Here is a 20,463-nt window from a genome sequence, read left to right as displayed (position 1 = left end):
TTTTAAAGATCAAAACTTCATATGCCAAAGTTTAAATCAGGTTGGTACCGAATAAGCCACACGTTGGTTTATGGACAAAAGATCACAATCACTTCAATCATTTTTCATTTTAAAGATCAAACTTTATATACCAAAGTTAAAATCATGTTGGTACCAAACAAGCCACACGTTGGTGTATGGACAAAATATCACATCCAATAACTAATTTATTCACTACTAGCTGCTAAACTAACTAAAAAAATACTTACTTAAAAAAAAGAAAAAAACTAAACAAGACAAATCCCTTAAGAAAGTTGTCACGCCATCCATCATAGGGAAAAGTCACCCGGTTCAATACAAAAATATTCCTCGGGAAAGAACCGTAGCATAAAGAAAACCAAAGGAGATCTATTGAAAAGTATATTACTACTAGAGAGATAAAATAATATAAACTAAAAACTACTAAAGGAATAAAAATAAAAATAACTAAAAACTAATAACGAAAATAAAATAACAAAAGTGACAAATCCACCACTATATTAATCACAACACAAGCCCGACAAGGGCACACAATATCCATACAAACTCATTATCCCGACAAGGGCATAAGTCAAGAATAAATATATAAATAAAGTGTGTCACCCCCAACTAAAATAATTGCAGTGTCCTCACTGCACAATATCAAAACAAAAAGTATAATAGTTAGAGGGGCTCCCTGAATCGGCCTCAGTCGGAGCTGGAGGTGGAAAGAAATTTGAGCTCCTCCTCCTCATCATCATCATCAGAGTCATTTGAACTGTAAAACGACCTCAGCATATCCATCATTTTGTTTAGGAATTTGCTCTTTTTCTCTTCGTGATCCCTGAACTTTCTCTGCCGCTTCTCAATTTTCCCTTGTCGGTGGCTCATATTTTCCAACCTGTTGTTCATGGCCTCCATCTTGCCCGTTATTGATTTTTGCTCTTTGACCATGTCATCCAGGGATGGTGGGGTAGCAGTACCAGTAGATGTGCTAGCCCCAGATGGGCCAGTAGGGAGGCTGTCACACCTCCTTTTTTACCTACACCCCGGAAGGGAGTATATAAGGGAGTTTTTTCCAACTTAAAGTGACAATCGAAACGGGATTAACAAATTCAGAGTCACCACTTGGGATGATTTATGGTGTCCCAAGTCACCAATTTTAAATCCTGAATCGAGGAAAGATTGACTCTGTTATTCAATTTGCGAACACAGAAATTCAGGTAAGGAATTTTGTTAACCCGGGAGAAGGTGTTAGGCATTCCCGAATTTCGTGGTTCTAGCACGATCACTCAACTATCATTTTTGGCCTATTATCTGATTTTAATACATGTTTTAGCCTATGGTGTGATTTTAGTTTTATAACCACTTTTATTTAATTATTTTTTAGGAAGATTTCAAAGTCATCTAAAACACGTCTTTGGACCACGCCACATAAATGCACCCGCGATCCATGACACATTTTATTTAACGTTGTTGAGATTCGGATTTGGATCACATGAAATGCACACCCGAGTTTATGAAAGTAATTTTTAAAATAGCGCGCCTAAAGCAACTACGCACTTTCAAATTTGTGAGGGCCATGGAAAATCAACTAAATGGCACGCCTCGATTTCTAGGATTAAAATATTAGTTAAGCGAGGTCCATGAATTTTGAGATTTTGTTTGGCATGGCACGCCTCGAATTATTCTAAAGGGTTTTACTCAATTGAAGCAAACTAAGGATATTCATAACTTTTATGTCTGCATTTTTAAGATCTCAAACAGTAATAACGTAATAGAGGCTTGTTTTCCAGCTCTAAGACTAAAACATTCTTCTTTTCCCACTAAAGCAAGGATCACATCTGAACACATATACTTTATATTCTCATGACGTTTCTCAAAAGGTATCATTACCTTCTTCAAGAGTTCCAAGCATATGATCAAGATTAAGTAATCAGCTACTTCCTAAACTTGACAAAAAGCTACTTCCAAACCTTAGCACCATAAGATCACTGACTAAATAAATAAATAAAACCAGCATATGGGTATTAAAAATGTTAAACCAATATGAATACACCCCGACTCGGACTATCATTTAAGAAATCGAATTCCAAATTTTGAGAAAAATATACAACACTGCACATTAACATGAAAGCATTAAACTAATCAGACGAGAAGTATTAAGTAGCAAAAGTTTTTGGTGTTAGGATTTAGCTCATATACTATCTCTGTTGAGATTAATCTAATTACCAACCCAAATGCCAACCAAATGAACAAACCAAATAGACCTGCAAAGGTATTGATCCCTCAAATCAGAATTTTTAACATAACCAACTGCTTTCAACAAATTTTAATCAATAGTTCACTTCAACGAAAACAAAACAAGCAACTAATTCATACATCTCAAATGACCCTTCATGATCATTTCACCAATCTTCTGAAAATTTTAACGAGAAGGAGCACATGTTTAATCAATCTTGACCACAAGAATATCACTTCCGTGCATGGGATGCCAAGCAACTGCTCACAAATGCAACAGATGCACAGTTTCAAGAATATGGAACTTAAAACTGCATTTTAACATGAGGCAGGGATACGAATTGGCGCAAGCATCGAATAGAAACTAGACAAAGCAGAAAAATCAAAGCATCAATACACCGAAGCTAAGTCGATCACCCATAAATGGAGTTACAACCTAAACACTTTAATTTCCAATCGCTCATGTTCAAACATATCAATCCACCAAACCGAATTTCTAACAACGAAATAGAATATCAGACATTGTTCTTAAGCACAAATTGAGACTACAATCACAGTAACTAAGAGAATAGGGCATCACCATATTTCAATCACAACAATATGAAAGTAACATCTAGAATAACAGAGGAATGGAGAAAAGATGAACCTGTTTATTCGAAGTTCTTTTAATAACAATAGAAAAATCAGCAGATACAATGTTTTGGTCCAAACTCCAACTGAAAAGAGCAATGTTATCGAGCAGAAACAGCAAGCCAAATCGAAACCACGAACCTCGGACGGAACTGAAATCGGTGACTTCGCGACTGAACATAGACCTCACATGTACTGGAAATGAGCTGATGGAAAACATGTATATTTGGTCAGATCCGTTATCCTCGTCGCAGCAGTAATAGAGAAAATGGATAAACGAGGGAGAAAGAAGAACAATAGTCATCGCCGGAGCTCGAAACCAAACAGATCGGCATTCAAGCTTCACTGTCCAATCTGAACCTTCCAGCCAAACTCCAACGATAAGTATCGATTTCTCCAACCAGTGGAGCTCCGTTTGGTTGCGGCTGTAGGTTGTGAGTGTGGTTGCTGGCCGGAGTTCAAGTCAGGGAGGGGATAGAGTGAAATTTCGTTGGTTTTGGAATGGAGAAGATGACTAACGGGGGGTCATTTGGGAGAAGACGGAGTCGGGGGTACGATTTGTTTTTTATTTTGCTCAAATTGCGGCCAGCTCTAGGTTAACTCCTCATTTCTGTTTAAGAAGAAGCTGATGGGTCTGTTCCATTTCCTAAACAAAACGCTGATAGCTCCTTCAGTGTATATCCCAGGCGTTATTTTGTGATCCCCCTCTCATTGTAGGCGTTAGTCTCTAATATTGGTCTAGGTTTTAGGTGTATTTTTTTGTGTATTTGCCAATTAGTCCCTAGGTCTTTTTGTGTTAAGTCCTTAGGGTCTTTTTATTTATGTTTTGTTTCAAAAAAGAGTCTAGAAAGGTCCCTAGGGTTGGCTTAATGGGTATTGGGTATTGGGCTAAGAATTGGGCTCTAAAACTCTTAAAATTGTGATCTAACACCTTAATTGACTCTTTTTAAAATAAGATAGAAATACTACACAATGTCAAAGCTAATCCTAATTAATTAAACTAAACATGAAACTATTTTTGTGTTTTGGAAATTATATAAAGATAAAAATAAGATATTATTTTTGTATATTTTTTAAAATTTATGAAAAATACATAAACTAAAATATATATATATATTTTAATTTTTAATTTTCTTGTAATAAAAAAAAAGTAAAAGAGTCAAAATGAGTTGAAATAGCTATATTAGGCCTAAATTAAATATTTACGTGCTAAAATATAAAAAATCTTGGGGAGGGTCAAAAATCACATGTTTACAGCTGCCCCTCTTTGACTGGAAACGCGAAGAGTTTTCAGACAAAGAATGACTAGACAGGTTTTTTGACTTGACCCTTATTTAAAGAGTCCAAAACTAAGAGAAAAGGGGAATGTGATCGAGCCCTGGTATCTGAGCTGCTTACATATCCTTGGCTATAAAGGAATCAAGTCATGTGTAGTTTAGAGGTGAGTGAGGCGATGGAGTATACCGAGGTGGAGAGTCGGTCGAGGTGCCGTTCCGCCGAGGTTCCGGTCCGCGGTCCTGATGTTACATCAAAAATCAAAACATGAAAAAGACTAGTTAAGCCTATCAACTATGAGTTACAAGATTCCTATCTATAAGTCTTCTGAAGCTTGATCTTGAGTCTTGAATGGTTCTTCATGCAGACTTTGGATTTGAACCTTAACGCTTGCTAGTTGCAGGTGCTAGCTCGTTCTTCTTCAGCCTTTTGGATCAAAACCGGGCATGCAGTGCTTGTGACCTCAGCCATGTCTTGAGCAGCCCACATCTTTCATCAACTTCTGCATTTGGATTAACTTCTTGCCATTCTTTCTTTTTTCCTTATTGTGACTAACTTCTGTTGATCACCTCGGACTGTTGACTCGCATTCTTGCCACGAGCTTCTTTTGTTGCTAACTTGAATTGTAATCTGAGATGCTTTCCCTTATTCTCCAGGTGGACGCCTGACGGCTGAACTTGAACCATATTCCCTTACTCTCCAGGTGGGTTCATGATTGCAAAAACTTCAACTGTATTCCCTTGCTCTCCAGGTGGGCGCTTGATTGTTGAACTTGAACTGTATTCCCATGCTCTTCAGGTGGGTGCCTGATTGCTGAACTTGAACTGTATTCCCGTGCTCTCCAAGTGGGTGCCTGATTGCCAAAACTTGAATTGTATTCCCGTGTTCTCCAGGTAGGCTCCTGATTGATGAACTTGAATTGTATTCACGTGCTTTCCAGGTGGGCGTCTAATTGCCAAAACTTAACTGTGTTCCCTTGCTTTCCAGGTGGGCGCCTGATTACCAAAACCTTAGCTGTATTCCCTTGCTTTCCAAGTGGGCGCCTGATTGCTGAACTTGAACTATATTCCTGTGCTATCCAGGTGAGCGCCTGATTGCCAAAACTTTAACTGTATTCCCGTGCTCTCTAGGTGGGCGCCTGATTGCTGAACTCGAACTGTATTCCCGTGCTCTCCAGGTGGGCGCCTGATTGCCAAAACTTTAACTGTATTCTCGTGCTCTCCAGGTGGGCGCCTGATTGCCAAAACTTTAATTGTATTCCTGTGCTCTCTAGGTGGGCGCCTGATTGCCAAAACTTGAACTATATTCCCGTGCTCTCCAGGTGGGCGCCTGATTGCTGAACTTGAACTGTATTCCCGTGCTCTCCAGGTGGGTGCCTGATTACCAAACTTGAACTATATTCGTGTGCTCTCCAGGTGGGCGCCTGATTTCCAAAAATTTAGCTGTATTCCTGTGCTCTCCAGGTGGGCGCCTGATTGCTGAACTTGAACTGTATTCTTGTGCTCTCCAGGTGGGCGCCTGATTGCCAAAACTTTAACTGTATTCACATGCTCTCCAGGTGGGCGCCTGATTGCCAAAACTTTAATTGTATTCTCGTGCTCTCCAGGTGGGCGCCTGATTGCCAAAACTTTAACTGTATTCCCGTGCTCTCCAGGTGGGTGCCTGATTGCCAAACCATGAACTATATTCCTGTGCTCTCCAAGTGAGTGTCTGATTGCTGAACTTGAACTGTATTCCCGTGCTCTCCAGGTGGGCTCCTGATTACCAAACTTGAATTGTATTCTCGTGCTCTCGGGGTGGGCACTTGATTGCCAAAACTTTAACTGTCTTCCTGTGCTCTTCAGGTGGGTGCCTGATTGCCAAAACTTGAATTGTATTCCCGTGCTCTCCAGGTGGGCGCCTGATTACCAAACTTGAACTGTATTCTTGTGCTCTCCAGGTAGGCACCTGATTGCTAAACTTGAGCTGTATTCCCGTGCTCTCCAGGTGGGCGCCTGATTGCCAAGACTTTAACTGTATTCCCGTGCTCTCCAGGTGGGCGCCTGATTGCTGAACTTTAGCTGTATTCCCGTACTCTCCAGGTGGGCGCCTGATTTCAACAAAATAGATAAAACAAAGAAAATTTTCTTCCCCAGTTTGGTAGTTGGGCACATATGTGAGTGTTTATCGAATATTTTTAAGAATTTGAAAGCTAGATCCCATTATCCATGAGGGTCCTGACAACTCCTAGTTAAATGACAGTTTTCTTAAAAGCTGAATTATGTTTCTAAAGGTATGACTTCCGCTAAATCTGGTTAACTAAGAAGGTCTTAAAACTACATCCTATTATCCAGGAGGGTCCTGAAAGTCAAAAATCAAGTATTATCCTAAGAGTGACAATTTTTACGGCTGAATTATACTACCCTACAGCAGAACTTACGCTAAATCTTGTTATCTAATAGAAATCTTAAAGTTATGTCCCATTATTCATGAGGGTCCTGAAAACTCCTAATTGAATCATATCTTAAACATGCAAACTTTGAAACCAATTTATATCCCTTTGGGGTACACTTACACTAGATCTTGTTACTTACGATTGTTTTGAATTTTAAACTAGGTCCCATTTTCCAGGAGGGTCCTAAGAATTTATGGTCAAACCTGTCTGGTGCTTGCCTTTCCTTACGGGGGGTTCCTCCGAAACGATCGAATTTTTCTGCCCCTGTTTCAAATCAAAGAAAAATCTTGTCAGTTTAAAAATTTGGTGGTTGGTTTGTGGCCTTGACTTTGAGGGCGATTGCTCCTTTACTTCCCATGATAGCTTTGATTTCCACTCGGAGACCTTGCTTGTTTATTGACTAACCACTTTCTCTGTCACCCTTATCACAGAAAATACCTCTTCTCTGTTCAGACCCAATACCATCTACCTGTTGCATTGCTCATGAACTGATATTTACCCAACCTTTGTGTTTCACATGAATCCCAAAGCACGTCAATTGCCACCCACTCAGTGCATATGTTGTTCTTTCTTGACTTAAACCAACAGCCTTGGCCTTGAGGTCTATTGCTCTTTCACTTGCCATGATAACTTTGATTTCTGCTTTGAAGACCTTGCTTGTCCCTGGTTAACCACTTCCTTTGTCAATCTCATCACAAAAAATACCTTTGATCCGTTCACCTAACACCCCCCATCTGTTGCATTGTTCATGAATTGGTATATACCAAACCTTTGTATTTCACATGGATCCTAAAGCATGTCGACTGTTACCAACTCGATGCGCTTGTTGTTGTTTCCTAACTTATGATACTTTGATGTGCTAGCCAGATCCCGTTTTGTGCAATTGGAAAGCTAGTGGCAAATTTTGATGTCATTTCTCACTTGTTCTGACCAAACAGACTCAGGAAGAGGAAGTAAACAAGACAAAAGGAACAAAGTAAAGGACAATGGAAAGAGATGATTCCTAACAAGAAAACTACAAAGTAGAAACCTATCAGATATGGATACCAACTCTAATGACCATGACATGCACATGTTGATTAAGTGGCCTAATCTGTCAAACAAGTCTGATGTTCAACTCTTGTTGTACCTCTGAAGCGTGAAACTGGGCTTCAATGCTCCGATTATCCAATCTGATTCACGATCCTTATTCGACTTGTGGTGCCTGAAGGATTTTCACCATCAAGCCTCTCTCATTTTGTTCTTTTTCTCAACTCACCATTGCCTTATGGTGCCTGTGAAGGTTTTCACCGATAAGGCTCTCTCATTTTTGTTTTCTTTGTGCAGAACAGAGTGTTTCCCCTGATGTGAATCATACCTCTAACTCGCTTGACCTGGCACTACTCAAAGATTGATCGGAAGGTCTTTCTTTAGACCGTAATGCGGGTTTTTGGATGGGTTAGAAAGAAAGGATAAAGGCTCAAAAACAGCTTAGAAGGGCTCAAAATTACAACTTTTGGAATCAGATCTCTAACCACAACTTCTTCCCCAGTTTCTTTGCTTGGGGACTTTTGAATTTTTATTTGATGGGACCGAACCGTGAGGCTGCCTACGTATCCTTAAAAGGAATCAGGTCGAACGTAGTTCATGACATAGAAATTGCTTTGTTGTGGTGATTTTCTCTTTTCTCTTTCTTTTTTTTCACTTCTTTTCTTCTTATTTTTTCTCTTTTTTGTTGTTTTGTTGATTTTTTTCTTTTTTTTTTCTTTTTTTTTCTTCTTTTTTTTTCTTTTTTTTTCATTCTCTTTTTTCCTTTTCTCTCTTCCTTTACTTATCTTTTGCGCTTGCATTTCTGATCTTTGTTGCTGATTCCAAAAGAGGGGTACGAAAGGAAATAAATAAGGCTCAAAGGGGTAACGAAGGATAAAGTGTTTAGATAGCAGAACAAAATGCCTTTGTCATTCCAATCTTTAAAACATGCCAAGTACAAACAAACACAATTTAACCAAAGGAATCATATATAATATCTTTTGACTGCATCAGAGTTGATAGCCATATCCACACATTTGCCTTCTACATTTGTTAAATACAAAGCAACATTAGACAACACTCTCGTTACCACGAACGACCCCTGCTAATTTGGGGAAAACTTGCCTTTAGCTTCAATTCGATGCGGCATGAAGAATTTCAATAAGGTTTCTTTACGTTCTATCTGCCCCAGTTTCCCCAATTCGGGCTTGAAGTAATCTCAAAATGTCTTTACTTATTTCCCTCAAATGTCCCTATCTTCTTCAAAATTGTTTCATTGCTTCATGACTAAATTGACTTTTCAAGACCAGGCTGGGAGTTACGCGTGCATGTCATGTCACTAGAGTCAACAGGAAAAGAACTATAAAAAGAAAAGAGAACTAAACAAAATGACCGAAAATAGAAAATTGCATTAGACAGATGGTGAAAGGGCTTGAATAACAAAACAAGTAAACTAAACTGGGGTTACAAACCTGAAACAAACCTAAACAACACTAAACGAGCTACTACGACTAAACAAACTAGGCAAAATAAAAGGATAGAAGGGTTTGAGTCACAAGACAATATCCGAATTACAACCCTGAAAATAACCCGGACAACAGAAATGACAACAAAATAAACCGCCAAGACTCCTCCCCAGCTAGCCAAGAGAGGAACGTCTTTCCAATTACCAAGCTCTGCATCTTAGCCACTGAGTTCAACATCAACATTGCTAGAACCTTCACAAGTCTTCATCTCATTGTTCTTAGCAAATTGCTTTTGGGTCCCTTTGGCCGGCTCATTCTTATGATCAACTTTCGGAACCAAGAGTGATAGCGCTGAAAGCTTTGCGGCAACTGGCCCTCCGAGGATCTCAGAATAGTTCTCATATTCCTTTTCCACACAAATCATGTCCTCCATATGTGTCTCAAGCAATGGACTTTGGCTAGTATCTGATGCATTTGGATTTTGCGCGGTAATGCCACCTACATCAATAAGCTTCTAGACTGCTCCTTTCAGATGCCAACACTTTTCTATGTCATGCTCCGGGGTATCTGAGAAATATGTGCACCTTTGAGAAAAATCAAACTTCTTTGGAAGCGGGTTTGACATTTTTATCTAAATTGGCTTCAACATGTCCAATTGCCTCGGCCTCTGGAACAAACTGGCATACGATTCTCCAATAGGGGTGAAAGCCTTTTCCTTTTTCAGTAGTCTTTTCACTTTATACTCTGGCCTCGGTTGAAACCTTTTGCGGGCAGGTGGTTGATATGCCTAAGGAGGCGGGTAAGACATTTGTGGAAGTGGTGTGGGCCATCGCGGGCCTCTTGGACGTGGAGCATATGGTGGTGCATTGTGGATGGGGTATCGGGAAAGTGATGTACGATTTTAGGGGTTATGTGGAGAGAAGTAGCAGTGGGGAGGATTACAAGGATATCCACGGGGTCGACATTGAGGCTGAAAGCGTTTAGCAAGAACGACCACTGGACCCTGTCGTCGGCAGGGCTCAGCAACATCTTTTCTATCAATGAGAGGACTATCCCGAGCAACTTGTTCATTCCATCTGAGCCAAAAATCCCTAAAACTTTCCTTGGATTTCTTTTCCATCTGAGATAGGGATGAGCGGTCTGGGACAATGTCTATGTTGTACTGAAAGTGTCGCACAAAATCATGAGTCATGTCGCCCAATGTATGCCACTTACCGACATCTTGACGATTATGCCATTCCAAAGCTGCCTCAGTCAAGCTCTCACTGAAATACGCCATCAACAAATCATCTTTCTCGCCAACACCTCTCATTTCACTGCAATAACCCCTCAGATGAGCTACTGGATCTCCACCCCCATCATACAAGTTAAACTTTGGCACTTTAAACCCCGCGGGCAGGCGAATGTCAGGGAACATACACAACTCTTTGTAAGATATGCTAACCTGGTCTCCCGTCCCTTGCATGTTCTTTAAAGACCGTTCTATGCTTTTCAACTTCCCGGATATCTCATCTCGCCCTTCTTTTCCTGTAACCTTTCCATTTTCAGCATGAAGCTCATCCCGAGGGCTCTTCTTGTATGAGTCAGGAACCTTGTGGGCAACCTTTGAGGGGTAATATTGGGCATCATGAGCTTTGAGTGGGTATTCATTGTTGGGAATAACGAATATGACAGGAGGACAATTTTGGGGAGAGGTAATTGGAGGATGAGTGATGGAGCTACTAGGGTGGTTGGGAAAGCTGTGATAAACGGGTGGATCTGGAAAGTACGGGGAATCATCCGGCACTATGACCGGAGTTTGGGTAAGGGTAGCATCTAAGCAGCCAGGTGGTGGCGGGGGTGGTGCCTTCCCAGTCATCCAAGCCCGATACATATCCGTCATGTGTTGTCTTAACATCCTCACCTCTTCAACCAACCCATTGTCCTGTTCAACTAATTGCTTTTGGACACTCGTATCAACCAACTCAGTTCTGTTGTCATCTGTCACTGCCTTTCAACTTTATGTTGTAGAGAAGAGTTACCACTTTAAGAACCACAAACCAACCACCTTTCTGCTACAATAAAGATAACAAAAGGAACAAAATGAAGTCATCACGTTAGCGTTTAGGGCATTTAACATAAGATAATCTCACTTTATGTGTAATGCACCCAGCCACAGTTATCGGTTCTAAAATGACTTCGGGGGTACAAAGGTCAGTTGGCATCATCCCAATTTGTTCATCTCAATCCTCTCTTTTCTTTGCTTTTCTACCACTTGCTTGCTAATTTTCCTTCCTCTTTTTTTCGCTAATTATCACTCTCTTTTTTCTTCTCATTTGTCACATCCCATCATTTCACCCCCCCCCCCATTTTCTTTTCTTTTCTTTTTTTCTTTTTTTTCCTTTTGTTTTTTCATAAAAATAAAAAAATTCGATCGAACCCTATGTAGGTTGCCTATGTATCATGACGCCGCATGAATCAGATCTTTGCGTAGTTCTGGAAGATCGGAAATAGACTAAATGAACTAACGTTCTTTTTTTATTACCTTAAAGACTATTCTGATGAGAAAAGAGAAAATAAAAGAAGCAAAACCCTTTTTTCGAATTTTCTAAACTTAATGTTCTATAACCTATTCTAAACTCAAGCTTAACGGATTTTTTTTCTTTTTCTTTTCTTTTTGGAAATAAATACTCTATTAAGGAAAAATCCTAGAAGAGAGAAAGATATTTCTTGACTTTTTTTTTTTGAATTTTCATTTGATATTCCTGAAGAAAAACTTCGTAACGAGAAATGAAAAAGATAAAAAAGTTTTTTGATTTCAATTTTTAATTACCTAAAGGAGAAATTTTAAAAATAAACAGAAGATAAGGTATCTTATTTCTTCTATTTGCAATGTCCTAAATCTAGTAAAAAAAATTCTATAACCTCAAAAGATTTTTTTTTTTTTGAGTTTTTGGAATTAATATCTTAGAGAAAACCTTTAAAGAGGTACTAAAAACAAAAATTCTCGTTTTTTTAGTCCCAATATACTAAAGGAAATATAAAAACAAATTTTTATTTTAAGTTCTAGATATTAATTGCCTAAAGGAAAAACCACATCAAACGATTTTTTTTTAATTTCTAGGAGTAGTATTCCTAAAGAAAATTCTAATGGAAATATAAAAACGCAAAATATCCTTTTTTTTTTATTTTTGATTTATAACATATCTTTTTTCAATACAAAATAGGAAATACAAAAACAAAAGACCCAACATTACTGTACAAAACTAGAAGGTAAAGACGACATAAAAAAATAATAGACTCAAAACATAATAACTAAAAAAAATCTCCTTAAGCAAACTCCTGACCGGATGGTCCTAAGGCGTCTGTCATGCCCAAACTCCGGTAAGTAGATCCACACCTGTATGACAAAACTGAAACCAACACTATGTGAGACAATAATATTCCTTACTAGACAGACATGATCGAAGCTATTTCTGCAAAATTAACCTATGCGGCTAAAAGTGGATAAAATGCAAGATTTGGCTAAGACCCCGCGAAGCCAAGAACCTAAGACTTACTAGGAAGACCGGACCCTATGTGGGTTGCCTACGTATCCCACATCCGATGAGAATCAAACTCGCGTAGTTCGGGCAATTTTGACAAAACAAAAAACAACTATTTTTCTTTTTTTTTTTCAAAATTTTCTCTCTTTTGTTTTTCAAAATTCCGGCAGAGTTTCAATATATTTTGGGACATCGATTTTTCCAAAAAACAGGCAATTATTTCTCTCAGCCCTCACATTGACTTTCATTCTCTCAACTTTCCCCTATAAGTCGATCAACATGCAAATCCGAAACAAATGAATGCACAAGTAGCAAGTAGGATGCATCAGGATGGTCTTTTCATTTCGGGTACACTTATCCTAGACAGACCCAACCACTGTGTTGAGTCTCCAAAGTTAAATGCACATGATGCAAACAAATGTTCCTACTAGGGTTCCGGCATGAGGCTGAGTTATTCTAGGTTCAAAACCTGGGTATTTGTTCTAGACTTGTGTACCCGAGCGGACAACTCGAGCCGAGGAGGGGGCTACGTACCGGGAACCAAAAGGCCATCCGGCTTAGTAACTTGTCTGAGCCTTTTTTCTTATTTCAAGGTATGACACTAACAGAATAGGGGGTCACGGCCAGCGTGCACATCCCCGAAGATGAGAAGAGAAGGGTTTCGTAACAGCTTATATACAATTCAGATAATATCAAAGCGGTAAAAGCAACATTTAGCACATTAGGCCCAAACATGTAATAAAATTAGATAATAAATAAAACCAAATATAACAATTCATCTAAGCTCGAATTCTTGAACCCTGAACCAAAGATTCTGGGTTCGATCCCCAGCAGAGTCACCAGAGCTGTCACACCTCCTTTTTTACCTACACCCCGGAAGGGAGTATATAAGGGAGTTTTTTCCAACTTAAAGTGACAATCGAAACGGGATTATTTCATTACAAATTCAGAGTCGCCACTTGGGATGATTTATGGTGTCCCAAGTCACCGGTTTTAAATCTCGAATCGAGGAAAGATTGTCTCTGTTATTCAGTCCACGAACACAGAAATCCGGGTAAGGAATTCTGTTAACCCGGGAGAAGGTGTTAGGCATTCCCGGATTCCGTGGTTCTAGCACGGTCGCTCAACTATCATTTTTGGACTATTATCTGATTTTAATACATGTTTTAGCCTATGGTGCGATTTTAGCTTTATAATCGCTTTTATTTAATTATTTTTTAGGAAGATTTCAACGTCATCTAAAACACGTCTTTGGACCACGCCACATAAATACACCCGCGATCCACGACACATTTTATTTAACGTTGTTGAGATTCGGATTTGGGTCACATGAAATGCACACCCGAGTTTATGAAAGTAATTTTTAAAATAGCGCGCCTAAAGCAACTACGCACTTTCAAATTTGTGAGGGCCATGGAAAATCAACTAAATGGCACGCCTCGATTTCTAGGATTAAAATATTAGTTAAGCGAGGTCCATGAATTTTGAGATTTTGTTTGACATGGCACGCCTCGAATTATTCTAAAAGGGTTTTACTCAATTGAAGCAAACTAAGAATATTCATAACTTTTATGTCTGCATTTTTTAAGATCTCAAACAGTAATAACGTAATAGAGGCTTGTTTTCCAGCTCTAAGACTAAAACGTTCTTCTTTTCCCACTAAAGCAAGGATCACATCTGAACACATATACTTTATATTCTCATGACGTTTCTCAAAAGGTATCATTACCTTCTTCAAGAGTTCCAAGAATATGATCAAGATTAAGTAATCAGCTACTTCCTAAACTTGACAAAAAGCTACTTCCAAACCTTAGCACCATAAGATCACTGACTAAATGAATAAATAAAACCAGCATATGGATATTAAAAATGTTAAACCAATATGAATACACCCCGACTCGGACTATCAGTTAAGAAATCGAATTCCAAACCCAAACTGATTCCTTTTGACTACATTTTGAGAAAAATATACAACACTGCACATTAACATGAAAGCATTAAACTAATTAGACGAGAAGAATTGACTGGCAAAAGTTTCTGGTGTAGGATTTAGCTCAAATACTATCTCTGTTGAGATTAATCCAATTACCAACCCAAATGCCAACCAAATGAACAAACCAAATAGACCTTCAAAGGTATTGATCCCCTCAAATTAGAATTTTTAACATAACCAACTGCTTTCAACAAATTTTAATCAATAGTTCACTTCAAAGAAAACAAAACAAGCAACTAATTCATACATCTCAAATGACCCTTCATGATCATTTCACCAATCTTCTGAAAATTTTAACGAGAAGGAGCACATGTTTAATCAATCTTGACCATAAGAATATCACTTCGGTGCATGGGATGCCAAGCAACTGCTCACAAATGCAACAGATGCACAGTTTCGAGAATATGGAACTTAAAACTGCATTTTAACATGAGGCAGGGATACGAATTGGCGCAAGCATCGAATAGAAACTAGCCAAGGCAGATAAATCAAAGCATCAATACACCGAAGCTAAGTCGATCACCCATAAATGGAGTTACAACCTAAACACTTTAATTTCCAATCGCTCATGTTCAAACATATCAATCCACCAAACCAAATTTCTAACAACGAAACAGAATATCATACATTGTCCTTAAGCACAAATTGAGACTACAATCACAGTAACTAAGAGAATAGGGCATCACCATATTTCAATCACAACAATATGAAAGTAACATCTATAATAACAGAGGAATGGAGAAAAGATGTACCTGTTTATTCGAAGTTCTTTTAATAACAATAGAAGAATCAGCAGATACAATGTTTTGGTCCAAACTCCGACTGAAAACAGCAGTATTATCGAGCAGAAACAGCAAGTCAAATCGAAACCACGAACCTCGGACGGAATTGAAATTGGCGACTTCGCGACTGAACATAGACCTCACGGGTACTGGAAATGAGCTGACGGAAAATATGTATATTTGGTCAGATCCGTCATCCTCGTCGCAGCAGTAATAAAGAAAACGGATAAAGGAGAGAGAAATATGAACAGTAGCCGTCGCCGAAGCTCGAAACCAAACAGATCGGCGTTCAAGCTTCACTGTCCGATCTGAACCTTCCAGCCAAACTCCAACGATAAGTATTGATTTCTCCAACCAGTGGAGCTCCGTTTGGTTGCGGCTGTAGGTTGTGAGTGTGGTTGCTGGCCGAAGTTCAAGTCATGGAGGGGATAGAGTGAAATTTTGTTGGTTTTGGAATGGAGAAGATGACTGACTAACGGGGGGTCATTTGGGAGAAGACGGAGTCGGGGGTACGATTTGTTTTTTATTTTGCTCAAATTGCGGCCAGCTCTAGGTTAACTCCTCATTTCTGTTCAAGAAGAAGCTGATGGGTCTGTTCCATTTCCTAAACAAAACGCTGATAGCTCCTTCAGTGTATATCCCTGGCGTTATTTTGTGATCCCCCTCTCATTGTAGGCGTTAGTCATAATATAGGTCTAGGTTTTAGGTGTATTTTTTGTGTATTTGCCAATTAGTCCCTAGGTCTTTTTGTGTTAAGTTCTTAGGGTCTTTTTTTTCCAAAGAAGAGTCTAGAAGGGTTCCTAGGGTTGGCATAATAGGTATTGGGTATTGGGCCAAGAATTGAGCTCTAAAACTCTTAAAATTATGGTCTAACACCTTAATCGATTCCTTTTTAAAATAAGATAGAAATACTACACAATGCCAAAGCTAATCCTAATTAATTAAATTAAACATGAAACTATTTTGTGTTTTTAAAATTATATAAATATAAAAATAAGGTACTATTTTTATATATTTTTTAAAATTTATGAAAAATACATAAACTAAAATATTGTTTTTTGTAATTTTCATTTTTCTTGTAATAAAATAAAGTAAAAGAGTCAAAATAAGTTGAAATAGCTATATTAGGCCTAAATTAAATATTTACGTGCTAAAATATAAAAAATCTTGGGGAGGGTCAAAAATCACATGTCTATAGAGGCCAGCTATAAGCTGCCTAATGTGTGCATCTACTTTATGTATCTGATTGGATAGGTGACGCATAATGTGAGGGCCGGATTGGAGTGGTCCTATGAGGTCAAATGACCCTGGTGCAGGTGCAAAGCATCCGGCGGGATCAGTGGTGGCCTTAGAGAACTGCCCAAATAAAGAGGATGCAACATCAATCCTTCTCTTTTTTGCTTGTTAGTGGGTCCCCTTTGCATCAATGGGTGGATCATTGGCTTTCCTGGACCTTTCTTATCATCATTTGGGCGTTTTAACACCCTAAAATCATAGCATAGTCGAGTGATCAATGATGGGAAGAATAGACTCTTGGACCTCCTATGGGTGGCTTCCTCGATTTCTCTAACAATGTGCTCCCCCTCGTTCACGGGTAGTCCATCCATGATAGCAGCAATTATCAGTGCCCTCTCTGGTGTCACATAAGTGTCATTTGTAGAAGGCAAGACTCTTGCACAAATAATAAATAGCCACGTCTTTGCCTCAGCAATGAAGTCATAAGAATTAACTCCCTTGTGCACTGTCAACCACTTCGGGGTCACCCCATCATCCAATTTGTCCACCAACAATTGGTTTCCTCATGCTTTTGCTCTGTCTCTGTAAACCTCATTATCGGTATTGGGAAGACCATAAATTTCGTTGATTATCTCAGGGATAAAATTGACTTGCACACCCCGCACAGTAGTAACTAAGGTTCCTTGGAAGTCGGTCCCCAAGGAGTTTGCATAAAATTCCAACATTATTGTGTAGTTGGCATCATTTGGTTGAGCGGCAAACAAATCCACCTACTTTCTACCAATCTTGTGTAGAAATCCGGCATTTTAGCTTCAAGCTTTTCCATGTTTATGCCTCTTTCCTTGATAATGGTTTTTGACAAGAGTTCGTCATATTTTCGTTCATATTCAGCAGATAAAAATCGGTCATGATCTAAGGGTTCCTCTTGTTCAGCTTCGGGGATATGTTTTTGCTCAATTTCATTGTGTTCCAAATCCATTTTATGCCCAAAGTAACTACAAAATAGACCAAAAATGTTAAAAGCTCATATAGACACTTAAAACAATGTATTACGAGGCATTTAGGACAAAGACATAGGTAAAAAAGATCCCAGGCAGAGCTGTGCAAAGCTACTGTTTTTAGCCATTTTGGGGACTGCCAGGTTTTGCTCTTCACGTTCGCGTAAGGCCCATCACATTCGCAAAGAGCAAGAAATTTTTCCCCAAAATTAGACCTTCGCATTCGCGAGCAGAACATCACATTAGCGAAGGTCATCTTCATCGCCCAGACCTATTTTTCTTTCGGGCATTTTGTCAAATAGTATGTGTGCCCTCTTTTCCTTGTTCATTTTCCAATCACTTTTAGCACACATCTCGCCCAAAATTGTACAATAATAATCACACAGTCACACTCAACAAGCCTCACCCAGCAAGCAACAACAAATTCACGCACAAGGTTGACATTTAAGACTAAAAATTTACAACCCTAAGCACAAAACAACCATGGCTGATCTTGTATTGTTTCACACCAAGAAAATGAAGAAAGAGTTAAGAGACAAGAGAGGAAATAACATACCTTGCAAATGAAAATGGAAAATTGCAATGGACTTGAAGAATATGGGGAATTTTATTTTTAGGGATTTAAGGAGGAGGAGAACTGTTCTTGAGCCAAAAGGGAATTAAGTGGCCTGTTTCCAGTGTTTATAGTGTTTTTACAATTTTCAACTTACCTGACATGTCATGTTCGCGAAGGCAGAGTCGTCTACGCGAAGAGTAAAAACTGGTCAAAGATCACGAATGCGACAAAGTTATCGCGAACGCGTAAGCTTAATATTTTATTACACATTGCATTCGCGAAGATCCATCACGAACACGAAGTAATTATTCTGCAATTTCCAACAGCTAATGGCTTTGGGTTGTCCCGTTACCTCGACCTGCTCAAATCAACTCCAAAAAATCTAAAACTTGGCAGATTAGTCCAAAATAATATACTAAGCTATTCTAAAAAGGAAAATTTGAAAAATGACTAAAAATTTTGAAAAATGATGGGTTGCCTCCCACCAAGCGCCGCATTTAACGTCGTGGCACGACGCGAATCGACTTTACCACTTTTCATGCCACTTGGACGATATCAATTGGGTACCTAACTTGGACTCAAGCTTGTGACCACGATTAATAGGGGTGGTAAGTAGATGATCAAGCTACGCATTAATTTCTTCATTTTGCATTTCTTAGCTTTCTCGTGAGGAATGTCATTTTGTCTTCTTGAATATGCAAATTGCAAAATGTATGGCTCTTGTTTTTCTTCTTTGCTCTTCCATATGGATTCGCATGGCTCAATTCCCATATCACCATACAATTCCAAAGTTGAAAAATGCTTGGAATGCAAACTCAAGCCTTCAAATTGCAATTCTTCCTGGATATTGACATCGTGTTTTTCCCCCAAATTAGAGTCAACTTTAACCATATTTTCAATTACACCGATTGTCTCGAATTCCATATTTTTCTCGGCATCACTAACAAGTATGAAGTCGGTTGGCGGATGTTCAATTCTTGATTCCTCAAAATAAAAGTTCACTTTCTTCCTCGAAGTTGGACTCTTCATGACCTCTTTCCACACTTTCAAATTGATAGGCATAATGAGCCTCAATCAATGATTTCATTTGATCTTCCAAATTGTGGATAGTCTCATTATTTCGATGTAGTGCTTGTTTTAAGTCCTCGAGTGCCAAGATTTGCTTCTCCTCATTTTCAAGAATGGCCTCTAACATGAGCATAATCCTCTCATTTTGAGCATTTGAGAGTTCTTCTTGGTTTTGATCAAGTGCCAAAGAATGATTTTTGGCTTCAACCTGTAAGGAAGGTTCTTGGCTATCATTCACTTTCGCGGCTTTTCAAACCTATAAAGCTTCAAGTATTTTTCCCATTTGTACGTTTAGCCTTTTAAGCGCCAAATCATTTTGGAAACTATTTTTCAAAAGCTCCTCTAAGGTATTTTGCTTTTTGTTTCCTCCTTTAAGTAGGAATTCTAACATGAGCTTGAACTCTCCATTTTGACCATGCTCAATTTCTTTCACTTCCATATCCCTATAATTTTCATCACAAAAAGTAGAATCATCATAGCGGGGGATCGAAGAAGGAGGGACAAATAAGCACAATTATCCCAATGACCATTTTGAACACCACACTTATCACATATACTCCACTCATGGGATTAGATATCAACACCTATTTGAGACTCCAGTTATGTTTCTAGACCTGTTCGAGGACGAACGTTTGTTTAACAATGGAAGGATGTGATGACCCGGCCTGTCATTTTGAGAGTTATAGCCTCATTCCCCTATTTCTTGCTTCTTTTGTGTTCTATAGTTGTATTATGACTTACTGGGTTAGTTGGTTCAGGTCCAGAGTGATTTTGGAGGGAATTGAGACACTTAGTCTCTTAATTGGAAGTTTAAGTGAAAAAGTCGACCGGATGTCGACTTAAGTGTAAACGACCTCAAATTTGAATTTTGATGGTTCCGATAGGCCCGTTAGGTGATTTTGGACTTAGAAGCGTATCCTGGATGTGATTTGGAGGTCCGTAGTAGGATTAGACTTGAATTAGCGAAAGTTGGAATTTTGGCGAATTTGACCGGCAGTGGAAATTTTGATATGGGGGTCGGATTGGATTTCCGGAAGTTGGAGAAGGTTCGTGGTGTTATTTATAACTTGTGTGCAAAATTTGAGGTCAATCGGACGTGATTTGATAGGTTTCGGTGTCGTTTGTAGAATTTGCAAATTTCAAAGTTCATTAGGCTTGAATCTGTGTGTAATTCATGTTTTTGATGTTGTTTGAGGTGATTTGAGGATCCGACTAAGTTCGTATGATATTTTGGGACTTGTTGGCATGTTTGGTT

The 20,463-nt window shown here is 38.8% G+C and overlaps 2 long non-coding RNA genes across 2 annotated transcripts; both read right to left on the bottom strand.

Annotated features, from left to right (window-relative positions):
• Positions 1 to 490: 490 nt before the first annotated feature.
• On the bottom strand, positions 491 to 3,867 carry LOC107791905 (uncharacterized). Its single transcript, XR_001649368.2, has 2 exons — positions 2,885 to 3,867; positions 491 to 1,039 (listed from the first exon to the last, which is right to left on the bottom strand). It is a non-coding gene; the product is annotated as an uncharacterized LOC107791905 (long non-coding RNA).
• An 8,322-nt stretch (positions 3,868 to 12,189) lies between these two features.
• On the bottom strand, positions 12,190 to 16,008 carry LOC142181603 (uncharacterized). The gene is made up of 2 exons (XR_012710307.1): positions 15,321 to 16,008; positions 12,190 to 12,443 (listed from the first exon to the last, which is right to left on the bottom strand). It is a non-coding gene; the product is annotated as an uncharacterized LOC142181603 (long non-coding RNA).
• Between the last annotated feature and the right edge of the window lie 4,455 nt (positions 16,009 to 20,463).

This window comes from Nicotiana tabacum, chromosome 1 (assembly GCF_000715075.1).
Source record: "Nicotiana tabacum cultivar K326 chromosome 1, ASM71507v2, whole genome shotgun sequence".
NCBI lineage: Eukaryota > Viridiplantae > Streptophyta > Magnoliopsida > Solanales > Solanaceae > Nicotiana > Nicotiana tabacum.
This window is presented reverse-complemented; position numbering and strand designations above follow the sequence as displayed.